The sequence below is a fragment of the Mytilus trossulus genome, chromosome 6 (assembly GCF_036588685.1).
Source record: "Mytilus trossulus isolate FHL-02 chromosome 6, PNRI_Mtr1.1.1.hap1, whole genome shotgun sequence".
Lineage (NCBI taxonomy): Eukaryota > Metazoa > Mollusca > Bivalvia > Mytilida > Mytilidae > Mytilus > Mytilus trossulus.
The window spans coordinates 39741960-39755172 of NC_086378.1; the positions used below are offsets into that span (position 1 = coordinate 39741960).

At 29.8% G+C, this 13213-nt stretch overlaps 1 protein-coding gene and 1 long non-coding RNA gene across 6 annotated transcripts in view; both read left to right on the forward strand.

Moving 5' to 3' along the window:
• LOC134721339 (zinc finger homeobox protein 3-like) overlaps positions 1–13213 on the forward strand; it is a 215612-nt gene that overhangs the window by 141546 nt on the left and 60853 nt on the right. For all 5 annotated transcript variants that reach the window (XM_063584272.1, XM_063584277.1, XM_063584273.1 and 2 more), the window contains one exon: positions 8185–8233. The gene's annotated coding sequence lies outside the window, so the exon portion shown is untranslated. The remainder of the gene's footprint in view (positions 1–8184; positions 8234–13213) is intronic.
• The window catches only part of LOC134721341 (uncharacterized), a 142893-nt gene that overhangs the window by 3881 nt on the left and 125799 nt on the right, over positions 1–13213 (forward strand). The window lies entirely within an intron of this gene.

The following is a 13213-nucleotide window of genomic DNA, read 5'->3' on the forward strand; positions in this document are numbered from 1 at the left end:
ATTAGGACTTTTATAATTTTCATAAAGTTATGATAAATTGAAGTGATTTCGAGTTAATTACATATAAAGGAACTTTGTTATTTTTATTAAAGTGCATTACATAGGTGAAGTTTTCATATTGGATTGAGTTATTTTTAGAAATAATGAAGTGGTTGCCTGATTTAATTGAAATAATTTTGTATGTACATGTATTAATACAATTTTAATTTGTTTATAGTAATTTTAAATTAGACTGAGCGGGAGACATTTTATTCTGCGATTACAAAATATTCCCAATTTTACATTACATAAAAGAGTATTTACAGCGTTTATAAAATTCATGAGTTTCAGTAAAAACATATTTAAAATTAATAATATTCAGTTCTAATTAACCATGTGCAAATAGGGACGATAAAATTTTAATGTATGAGTTTCCTTTCATTCATAATACCCTATTAAGGCCTATTAGATAACGCTTATAAAATGTGGACAGTCTTTATATACAAGTTTATTGGGGGAAAACACATTGGTATTCAAAGTTAGTATTAGACGATTAAAATAACTTGTGTTCCTTCCAAACAAAGATATTAACATAAATTGAAAAAGCAGGGAAGATACTTTAGAGAAAGAGATTATAATTGTGCCCCATCACTGATTTCGGTTCTCTTTAATTTCGTTCTATTATGGATTTAAATTAACACACTAGTCATAAACGAAGTGAATTTTAATGGGCTTTTTCTTTATCTAAATTGTTACATAGTGGGCAAGAATGTTTAGCTAGTTTCACCTGCCTGAATTTGGACAATGTGATAAAATTAAAGTTAATCATGAGATGTTGAGAGTTTTTAATCAACTTGACAGCCATTATCTATGTTTAAACAGTTAAAAATTCCTCAGTATCAACCAAAAATGATGATAATGTTGTCTCAAGCATGAAGAGATAGAGCCAGATGGAGGTCATAGTGCCTATTTGACACAGATTATTTTTCCTTTTCTGCCAGTTTTAATCATCATCTCTGGTTATCTCCATTTATGGAAGAAAAAATAATAATGACTGAAACAGAAGGAGAAAAGACATTGAAGAGATGAGGAACACTTCTTACTTTACAACAGTATCAGATTACATCTTATCACATTATACTTGTATTCATTTCACATTTTGATAAAAGGAAATAAAAATGGAATGTTTTTAAATGTTTAAAACAGATACCTGAATAAATTTTGTTGACATTTTGAAACTGGAAAACAAATGAGAATTTTGATTAAAAACCTGTTTAAACTAATAGGTTTCTTATTTTCCAGAATATAGGAACCAGGAGTGGTTCTAATAGTCCATCCTCCTTTTTTAACCTGTAAGAAATGTAAAGACGATAGGTTGAGAGAGAGAAAACCTTTTTATCCTTTTAGCAGAACATTTGTACATTTAACCGTGAAATTCACCTATGATCAAATTAATAAATGAATAGACCATAACAAGTAACTGTAGGCTATCTTTAATTCATCATTTCCTTCAAAAGTGTTAGAAGTCGTTAGAATATTTCATATACTTCCTCATTAACTTCTGTTATAACTTCTTGCCGGTGGTTGAGGAAGTCCGTAATTTAGACACTTGTATTAATCTAAGAACTTCATTTGCTTTCTCTGTCTCTCAATTTCGTCTTGTTTGTAATGTACAAGTTAATTAAATTTATTGAATATGAAAGGTTGATTTCAGTAGATCACGCCATCACATGCAGTAATTAATCTGTGCCTTTTATCTGAGAGTGACATCTGGTGGTCAGTTCTGTTGTATTTGACATTACCCTTTTCATTCAGTATTGATCAGACTGTCTAACACTGTATAATAGAATTTGCTAATTGTTTTATGTGGAATTTGGCATAAAAGGTCTGTAAGCCTCATCATTAAGCAAAAATTCCAATACATTCTATAAGATTGGATGTGTGGATTATTTCTATACAAGTTAAAAGTGCCTGCTTTTGTCACCGTCTTATCATAATTGTTCTAGCTGTTTTTGCTGACAAATGTTTCATATGGTTAGTTGATTAATTAACCAAATCGTTTACATCTGCCACACAATTTCAGGCTTTATTGTAAGATGTGTGACTTCTGCCTGGATTGATAATTCCTAACAAGGGCAGTGAGGTTCATAAGAAAAGTAAGAGTTTTAGTGGTCTTTTCAATGTCAAACAAATATTATTTCCCAAAGTACTAAATGGTGAAGTCCTTACAGATTTTTTTTGTTCTGTGAGTAAACAAAGTAAATTAAAGTCAGGATATTACATAATTTTTTAGAATAATTAAAGTTAATGCATATGATAAAAAGAAATTACAGGACGAATCAGATTTTTAAACCTTATATCATCGAAATAGATATTACAGAAAAATACTGGCTCCTTTTAAAAAAGGCACTACGACTGTGGGCAGGATATAATTTGAATCTCTTATATATATATATTTATTTAAAGAAAGACAAGGATTATAGTTCAAAGTGTCAGCATTGTTTATTTTCATTGTTTTATATATATGGAAACTGTATATTATTTATAATGTTTTAAGCCATTGGCCCATATGGGAGTAAAGTGCTTTTCAATAAAGTATTAAAAAAAGTGTTCTGATTTATGGTATATGGAGAGCTACTGGTGCGTTATCCTATGTCAGTATATGTGGAACACGGTATGGTATCTTTTTGGTCTAATATTGTAAACAGTTCTGATAGTAAAATGACAAATATTCTATATAGATATATTTATAAACTTTACGTAGATGGTGGATTTACTTTCGAATGGTTGATTTGTATAAAAAATATCTTAAATAAATATGGATTTTCAAATATTTGGTTAAATCAGGGTAACTATAGTTTTAATCCAAAATGGTTAAAGTTAAGCATTAAACAAAGAATTTTTGACCAATTTCAGCAGACTTGGAAATCAGAAATGGAGCTCCAAAAGCATTATGTTACAAACTATTTAAAGAAAACTTTGAATTTGAAGAATATTTAGATTTATTACCTTATAAAGATAAAATAACGCTATGTAGGTTTTATAGAACTGGAAATCACCGGTTACCTATAGAAACCGGTAGATGGCGTAGAATTATTAGACAGGAAAGGTACTGTGTACTTTGTAATTCTCATGAGATAGGTGATGAATTTCACTATATTTTAAACTGTACAGCTCTAACAGAAAGTAGAAGAGCTTTTCTTAAACCTTACTATATAAGCCGAGTAAATGTTTTGAAATTCGGCAGTTTATTTATTTCAAAAATATTCGTGTATTGAAAAATTTGTGTAAATTAATTAGAATTATCAATATAGAAGTATGTTCTCCATGTTGATCAACAATCTCTCATTCTTGTTGCTCGTTTTTGTGCAAACTTGTCATGCGCAAAATCTGTATGTTATTGTATGTAAAAATATCTTTCTTTGTACCATTTACTTGGTTTTATAAGAAATAAAGAATCTTGTAATCTTGATTTATATGTAAATGAATTGAATTAATTAAAAAAAAAAATTGAATGAGAAAAAAAATAATAATCATTCAACAGTAATGTAATACAAATTAAATGGGAAAGGAGGAATATTTTAAAAGAAAAACCTGAAACTTGATCTTAAATATGTTTAATTTGATCAGCATATCATTAGAAGTTTGGTGAATAATTAAAAACTTTAATTTGGGGTGTTTATTTAGTAATAAAATGTTAATGGCAATTATTCTTTAGAGGGAAGTTTTCTAATGGAGATATATAATACTTGTAACTACCTGGTGTGGGTACATGAAAATTTAAAACACAAGGGCAATTAAGTATGACAAATAATATCAACCTTTATAAAATTTACTTTCCCAAATTGAAAATGTGTCAGCACATGAAATTTTATCTGTTTTTCACCTGGCCAAGTCTTTAATCATGTATTTACATGGTCTGTTATCAGATAGAATAATTTAATTGCTGTTCTTAATAATCCCGCCATCCCCATAAATTATCACATTTATTATCTTGGGTTTTAATTTGGGGTTTTGTTTAGAAGAACAAGGGTTTAATTTTATCTATTTTTAGTGCTGTCACTTGGTGACTTGAAGGTTAATTGGTTGTTATGTACATAATTTTGTGTACATTGTCTTCCATTAATCCTATTTATGATAAGCTTTGAAAGAGACTTGAAAATTTTAATTATAATTAGTATAAATATTGAAAGGGTGACATATGGGAAAACAATTTCAGGTTAAGGCGCTTCAATAGTAGATTTTCCATAGTAAAAGTTAATTTTTACCAATTTTTCAAACATGGGACTTTGAATTCTTGGCCATATACAGATGAGGCAGACAAGGAAATTGCCTCATCTGTATATCTGGCAAATTAATCTGTTATAAGGTGGTGGGGGTAGAACACGTCCTTGCATTTAATTTCAAGTAATGCATACTTTTTGAACAAAAAAAAGTTGAAAAGGTCAAATGAAGTTCGAGTAGAGCATTGAGGACCAAAAACAAAAGTTTTGCAAAATACAGCTAAAATAATCTATTCCTGATGTAGAAAAGTCTGAGTGTTTCAAAATTTCAATTTTTTTTTAAACCATTAATTTATAGTTGTATATAAAAAAGAAGATGTGGTATGATTATAATGACACAGGAAAGAACAACTATAGGTCACTGTACGGCCTTCAACAATGAGCAAAGCCCATACTCCACAGTCCTCTATAAAAGGCCACGAAATGACAATGTAAAACAATTCAATTAGAAAACTAATAGCCTTTATGACGGCTTTTTTTTACCATATCAATGATAGTTCATGTCAACACAGAAGTGCTGAGTACTGGGCTGGTGATACCCTCAGGAAATAAAACCTCCACTAGCAGTAGCATTTACCTAGTGGTTGTAAATAAACTTATCATATATGCCAAGAAATCTCTCTGGCAACAATAAGTTGCAAATTGTCCTCATGGTCATCACAACGTAAACTTATAATGAATAATAAAGGAATGATAAATTAAAAGCAATAGAAGAAGAAAAAAAGATCTTAACTAAATAAAAAAGGAAAAAGGAAAAGAAATAAAAATGATGTGCCACCAAAAGCTGGAACAGGAGAAGAAAAGCAATTGAAATAGCAAAGAGTGAACAAACAGTTGTATCATGTAGTTTAAGCCATCAGCCAAGTAATGAGTGTTGAAACTTGTGATGCCAAATTGTGTATGTAAATTTAGTTGTCAAATGTATAGTATAAACCTAAATGGGTATAGATAATTGCCAGAGAAAGTTTTATATATACATAAAAATATAAAGTTAAGAAAATAAAATAAAAACCTTAAATCAAAAGGTGGTGTAATTGTACCATTTTGACCACTAGCTGTTTTTACAATCATTTACATTCAGTCTTGATACAATATACTGGACTGGTTTCCTGATATTATACCCCTTGATATGGTATCCCTTGTGTTACCTCATTTTATAAAGACAGGTGCTCACTGAACATTAATAATTATCAGTACAATATTCTATGTTTATCTTTTACCTATTCATTATGTACTTAATTTTCACTAGCTTACTTGACCTACAATATTTGATAATGGGCTTTGATAAAAGAAATTATAAGATCCTTTGTCTATGCAGTTCAACCAGTTTTAAAATAATTTCCAATTAAGAAATTTTATTTCTCCTTCTTTTCTTTTCATTCTGCCAAATTGGGTCGGGTATTTAAAGAAATAATTAACGTTGAGCTAAGATATTTACGTAAAATAATTTTACGACTAAAATGCATGACATTTGGCCATTGTTTGTAATAGGCATTATGCCTTTAATTACTCTGTGGAAGTATATTTCTAAAGACTAATTGTAACTGAATGCTTCAAATTGTTGCATTTTATTTTTCCAAATGATATTAAATATATGCAGAAAACTTTTATGAAAAGAAATTAAATAAAAAAAAAATGCTAATTATTATAATTGCAACCAAGTTTGTTTGTTGTGTTGTTAATGAATGTTTAATTTGTTTCATAATAATCCATGGCTTTTTCAAAGAGATTGTTCTTGTATTATTAGCTAATGATGCAAATATCTTGGTAGATAATCTTTTCTTACTTGCAAAAATTGTCTTATAATTTATTGTGTAACCAACTGTTATATTTTACATTTTTTTTTATTATAGCACCGAAACCCTCACAAATTCTATAATATTGAAAGTTACATCACTATTTTAAGGTGCTAATCATGTTGACTCCATTATAAGATTATACAGTACTCGTAGATAGAGCATTTAGTAACCTCAGTGTTTTATTAAAAAAACACTGTATAGCTGTTATACAACAGTATCACATCTGCTTACCCTTCCAGGGTACCTGAGATCAACCACTGTTTTTGATTGGGTTCATGTTCTTAGTCTTTAGTTTTTTCTGTTGTGTCTTGTGTATAATAATATGTCTTGTTTTTTTACTTTTTAAGCCATGGCGTTGTGAGTTTATATTTCGATCTATGAGTTGTTCCTCTGGTATCTTTTACCCCTCTTTTAGTAAATATGGCAACCCTGTGGCTGTTATACCACAGAGTCACATGAGAAAATTTAGCAACTGTATAGCTATTATACAATAGTGTCACATTAGCAAATATAGGAACCCTATTGCTGTTATACAACAGTGTCACATAAGAAAATATAGCAACATAATGGCTGTTATACAACAGTGTCACATTAGCAAATAAAGCAATTAGACTGTTATACAACAGTGTCACATTAGAAAAAATAGCTACTGTATGGCTGTTCTACAACAGTGTCACATAAGAAAATGTTGCAACTGTATGACTGTTATACAATAGTGTCATGTAAGAAAATATAGCATTTTAATATAATGTCACACTTTGACAACAAAATTATAAAAAGAAGCATTCAATTTTTGTCGAGCCTTCGACTTTAGTTGAAAAAGCTAGACTAAGCGATCCTACATTCCGTCGGCGGCGGCGTCAACAAATATTCACTCTGTGGTTAAAGTTTTTGAAATTTTAACAACTTTCTTGAACCATACTGGATTTCTACCAAACTTTGACAGAAGCTTGTTTATGATCATAAGATAGTATCCAGAAGTAAATTTTGTAAAAATAAAATTCCATTTTTTCCATATTTTACTTATAAATGGACTTAGTTTTTTCTGCGGAGAAACAAAACATTCACTCTGTGGTTAAAGTTTTTAGAATTTTAATAACTTTCTTCAACTATCCTGGGTTTGTACCAAACTTGGACAGAAGCTTGTTTATGATCATAAAATAGTATCCAGAAGTAAATTTTGTAAAAATAAAATTCCATTTTTTCCGTATTTTGCTATAAATAGACTTAGTTTTTTCTGCAGGGAAACAAAACATTCACTCCGTGGTTAAAGTTTTTAGAATTTTGATAACTTTCTTAAACTATCCTGGGTTTGTACCAAACTTGGACAGAAGCTTGTTTATGATCATAAGATAGTATCCAGAAGTAAATTTTGTAAATAAATAAATCCATTTTTTCCATATTTTACTTTTAAATGGACTTAGTTTTTCTGCAGGGAACCATTACATTCACTCTAGATCTGTGGTTAAAGTTTTTAAAATTTTAATAACTTTCTTAAACTATCCTGGGTTTGTACCAAACTTGGACAGAAGCTTATTTATGATCATAAGATTGTATCCAGAAGTAAAGTTTGCAAAAAGATGACTCCGTTTTTTCTGTAGTTTACTTTTAAATGGACTTACATTTTCTTACAATCATAAAATAGTAACAAGAGGAATATTTTTATTGATGTTTTTCCTCATTGTTGTTGCCTGCGATTTACAGCAAAAATAGGCGAGACACTGGGTTCTGCGGAACCCTTACAAATTTTTAAATTAATGTTTTACATTGTTTGTATTTGGAAAAGGACTTCTTTGATTTGATCCTTCTTAGTCTCTCTGATATATATATAATCTTATTTTTATGTAGACAAAAAGGTAAATCTGCACTTGTTTCTCATCAGTGATATTCTTTCTGAATTATACTTGAATTTGTCAAATTTATTGATTTTGATTTTGTCATAAAGAGATTTTCTATTAATTCAAATCATGTACTAAATCTGCTCAACTTTCATAATAAATTTCATATTCTCAATAACATCTTGTGATCAAAAGAAAAAATCACTGGCATATGAACTTCTTGTTGGCCTTTGTTTGAAATACGACTTTGAATGATTCTTAATAAGTTTTAATTTATTTTTACAGAGCACTACAGTTGAAATCCTAACCATCTAATTTACAACGGAATGAAAAGGTACATTTACAAATAAGTAATAATAATGACTTACCTCATCATTTCATATAAATCACAATTAGTTTGGTATACATTCATATATCTAAAAGGTCGTAAGTGGAATTTTCAATCCAAATGCTTTTTTCCTTAATTTGGTTTTATTAATGGTTTTGCATCAAATATGAAAGGTAAACCTATGAAAAATCTCAGTTTAACCTCTAGATGTTGGAATTTAATGAAATTTTTGTTTATTTAAAAGAAAGCATATTTTCAGTCCTATTGGACTTTTATTCCTCCTCGTATATCCCTTTTCAATGCAGCCATAACTAAATGGAAAAGAAAATATAAAACAATGTATGGCTGGAAATTCTTACATCATATTCATAATATAAAGCAAAGTCACAGCAATTGTATTGCTATTCCTCAAATTTATGTAACACATTGAAAAAAATCATATTTGACAGCTGTTCAAAGTAAAATATCAAAGATTCAGATTGGAAAGTTCCTCATCAAATAGCAAAATCTCAAACACATCCAACAAATAGAAAACCACTGTCATCTTCTTGACTTGGTGCAGGCATTTCCTTATGTAGAATATGTTGAATTAAATCTGATTTTAAAGCTAGCTAAACCTCTCATTCACATAAAATACCATTATATTGACAACTATGTGTGAACAAAACAGACATAATAAATTTCCTCCCAGTAGAACCTTTGTATTGCCTTAAGAATGCCATGCCTATTGACAAAAATGTTGTTTTTGTTGTTTTTTGGTGGGTGTCAAATACTGGTAGTGTTTTTGGATTATTATCTTTTGAAAATCATCCCACATTTGCATTTATGCATAGTCTAATCATAAATGAATTCATGAAACAATGGGTAAAAAAAGAAATGATGTGCACATCTGTTGCATCCGTGCAGTTTGTGAAATAGTGGAAGGTGTCCAGTTAACACAACATATATCAATAAGACATTGATAATGATTGCTAGCAGATAATTAAGACATGTAAAATGATAAGGTTAAGTCTCTGCAGTGGTCACCAGTATGGTAGATAATTAACTAGATTTGTATTAATGGGATTGATGTAGTGGGATACAGTTGGTGTTTCATATCTCACCTGTTACTGCCAAATTCAGGGTTCTTATCATTATTGATACCATCAGTTTGATTGCTTTGATAACTTACAGGACACCATCAAACAAATTTGAATTAAGGGTACGCAAAATGGAAAAGATTTCTTGTTTTTTCTTAAAATTTTGATTTTCGATTTTGAAATGCACAATTGAAATATTGAAAGACAAATATATACCTTCATGATTTCATTTTTTAAGTTATTCAGTCTAACATTTGCCTGTTTCAAGAAGGCAAAATTTTATTTTATTCACTACTTTTCCTTAAAAAAAAAATCAACCTTAAAACAAAATGAGATAGTCAATTTCAAAAGAAAACAATTGTGGGTCCAAAGTGCTAGTTTTTAGCTAGAGATTGAAAACTTATTTTTAATGTTGGAAATCTAATTTCCCTTTCTTGGTGCTCAATTACGTCAGCTTATATTCTTATAAATGCAACATTGGCATTTGTCCCTAAATTACGTCCTTGTGTATTCTTATAAATGCAACATTGTCATTTAGCGCTTAAAATAATGTCATCCTGTATTCTTTTAAATGCAACATTGTCATGCAGCTTTATATTCTTGCCCTACACAAAACTGCTTTACAAATTACTATCATATACACATTAATTGATAATAAAAAGTAAACAGTCTTTATTTGCCTCCAATATTTTTCCCCAACAGTAGATTTTGCATGATTAAATATACAAAATGTTCATTTCCCTTTGCAAATAAATACCTTCTAATTCATGTAACCTATTTGATGATGTAAGTGATTACTACCTGCCCTTGCCTTTAAAAGGTGTATAATAATTCAGGACAAGGCAACATACATCAAAAACTTTTCGGTGAAAAATATTTGACAGTGCAATATTTAACAAATCTGATTGAATTGGAGTTGTAGGAAGTGAGTTTCTTTTGAAGCTAAAAGAGTTTTTGTTATGAGCATATGATCATTCGTTTTGCCTATATGTTTTGTGAGGGTGGGTCGCAGGTCTCAAAAACATAAAATCCTGAGGTCCCAAATTCGAATTATAAGAAATTTAAATCCAGACATCCCAAATTTTGAAAAAAGAATTCCCAGAACCTGATAGGATCAATCCAGAAATCCCGAGCTTAACACTCAATCCTGACATCCCAAAAAAGTTCATTCCCCCCTTTTTTGTCATGTGTAAATTATTTGACGTGAAACTGTACTTATGTATCCCGTCATACTTTGAACCACACCATTATTTTATTTATTATTATTACTTTTACTGTTAAGTCTGGTTTTTGGTATATCTACTTTACGTGAGTCTGTATTTATGTATGTCGACATACGACAAAATTATTTTTTATGTCTACCTGTGCGAATTTCAAACGCGCTATTTTACACCAGTAATGAAAACCTTCTATCATTTATGGGTAGACTTTACATAGATAAATTCAGCCGTATTTGACGTGAAACTGTTCTTATGTATCCCGTCATACTTTGAACCACACCATTATTTTATTTATTATTATTACTTTTACTGTTAAGTCTGTTTTTGTTATATCAACTTTACGTAAGTCTTCATTTATGTATGCCGTCATACGACAAAATTATTTTTATGTCTACCTGTGCGAATTTCAAACGCGCATTTTTAAACCAGTAATGAAACCTTCTATCATTATGGGTAGACTTTACATAGATAAATTCAGCCGTATAAGAAAAGCAAAATGAGAATGTTAAATTAATGTATGCCTTTTTGTGCTTCTTTGTTACATTTGTTGTTTATGTAGAGATATTAAGATGATAACACAATATTGACTGTTGTACCCCTATTTTTGACATTTTTACTCTTTGAGTATGTTTGTTTTGTTCATGCATCGTTGACAATTTAATGGAATTTGATGCGACTGTCATATAAGTGAGAGGTTTAGCTAGCTATAAAACCAGGTTCAATCCACCATTTTCTACATTAGAAAATGCCTGTACCAAGTCAGGAATATGACAGTTGTTACCCATTCGTTTGATGTGTTTGGACTTTTGATTTTGCCTTTTGATTTTTGATTTTCCTTTTTGAATTTTCCTCGGAGTTCGGTATTTTTGTGTTTTTACTTTTTTTTTATCTTCAAGGTAAAAGTATACAAAGAAAAGGCGTAACATCATAAAATCTACAAATAATCTTCATATCATTTTCATTCTAATATGGCAATGGTGAAAAAATCAAAAAAAATCAGACAATGCAATTACAGAAAGTATGAAATCTTTGTGCACATGCAAAACATGCAACATCACTGAGTCGTCATGGTGAATTATTTTTTGGTTGTTAATAAACCCTGACCATATCAACAAAATGTTTAGGCATACCATGATTAAGTCACCAGTGTCAGAAGAATGGGTAGATGCTCATTCTTATTTTATATAATTAGTATTTGAAGTGGAAAGATGCAATATGAATAGATGGGTGTGTGAAAATAGCATTGCAATTAACACTCAAACAAATGGCAAGTAAATATTGCAACAAGATACCCCCACTCCTCAGCCTCACTACTTGTAAGTTCACAAATTAAACAAATTAAGGCACCAACCACTAACATCAAAAGAAATGAAAATAAAGCAGGTCGGATTTAATTAAGGCTGGAAAACTGTAAAATTTTTGTATAGATTGTAAGTTGTGATAATTAAGCAGTATAAAATGATATCACTCTGGGTTGAATTTTTACTTATCAGTTGTTTCCATTAGTTAGGGAAAATTGTTGATTAGGTTGTAACTCACACATATGTATTTACCATTAAAACTGAGATATAGAAATAAATTATCTTTGTTTATCTGATTTCTCTACTAATGTAATTTTGATGGAGATTTCACACACTGTTTATTCTAGGGCTGTCATTAAAATCTTAGTTAATTTTTCAGTTCTTTTTCACTAGGAGATTATGCTGATAAAAATCTATTTTTAAAAATGTACTCTTGTGAATCACTGTGTAATATTTGAACATATTTTTTTATGTCTTTGAATTCAGAGCAAAGGGATATAACTCCTTTTTGCTTTGCTCAAGACAATGGTTTATAGTTACTACTGGCCTCACAGTCATTGGCTTCCATCCATAATTTTAATATAAATAGTATTCAAATTGTCATCTGACTGATTCTGGTCTCGATAATAACTGATCTGTAATTACATTAATAAAAAATCGGACGAACTATTGATTTTGTTGGCGCTGCAGAGTGCAGGAATTTGACCTGTTGTCACAAAAACAATATAGTCGTATTCTGTGGTTAAGTATTGTTGTTGGTGTGACCAACACGATGAGATAATTGGATACCCAAGTTCATTAATCCCAGTTCGCAATAGGAGACAAAAGTGTCAATGCTTCTGAAGGAAAAGTGAAGCATTTCTTCATTTCAGAATAAATAATGACTATTTTGATTAATGATGAGCCGGTATAATGAAGCTTAAGTATGATTCTCATATCTTATTTTTTATAATTGACTTATTCAGGATTGGTTCAGCCAGGAATAAAATTGGAAGCATGCAGCAAATTGCAGTAATTTGTTGTCAGACTTAATCATATTTTTTCTTTCTGGTAATGAGTCTACAAGACAAAAGAATTTCATGGTACAGTCTTTAAAGGGGCATAAGCTGTCAAATTTATGTTCACCACAATTTGTCTCAAATTCTCATACTTAAATTATAATATACTAAAATGTATATTCAAATTATAGAAAAAATCTAAAATAAACAATTTACAATGCATCATCAGCTCAATAGTATGTATTAGCATTTTGTCTTTATTATAGTCAAGACACCATAAATCTTTGACATCATCTGAAAAACCATTGAAGTGACCTCTGAAGACTTCCACATGATATAAACCCATTATAACCATAAATATAGATAAATAGCAAACTCATGCATTGGG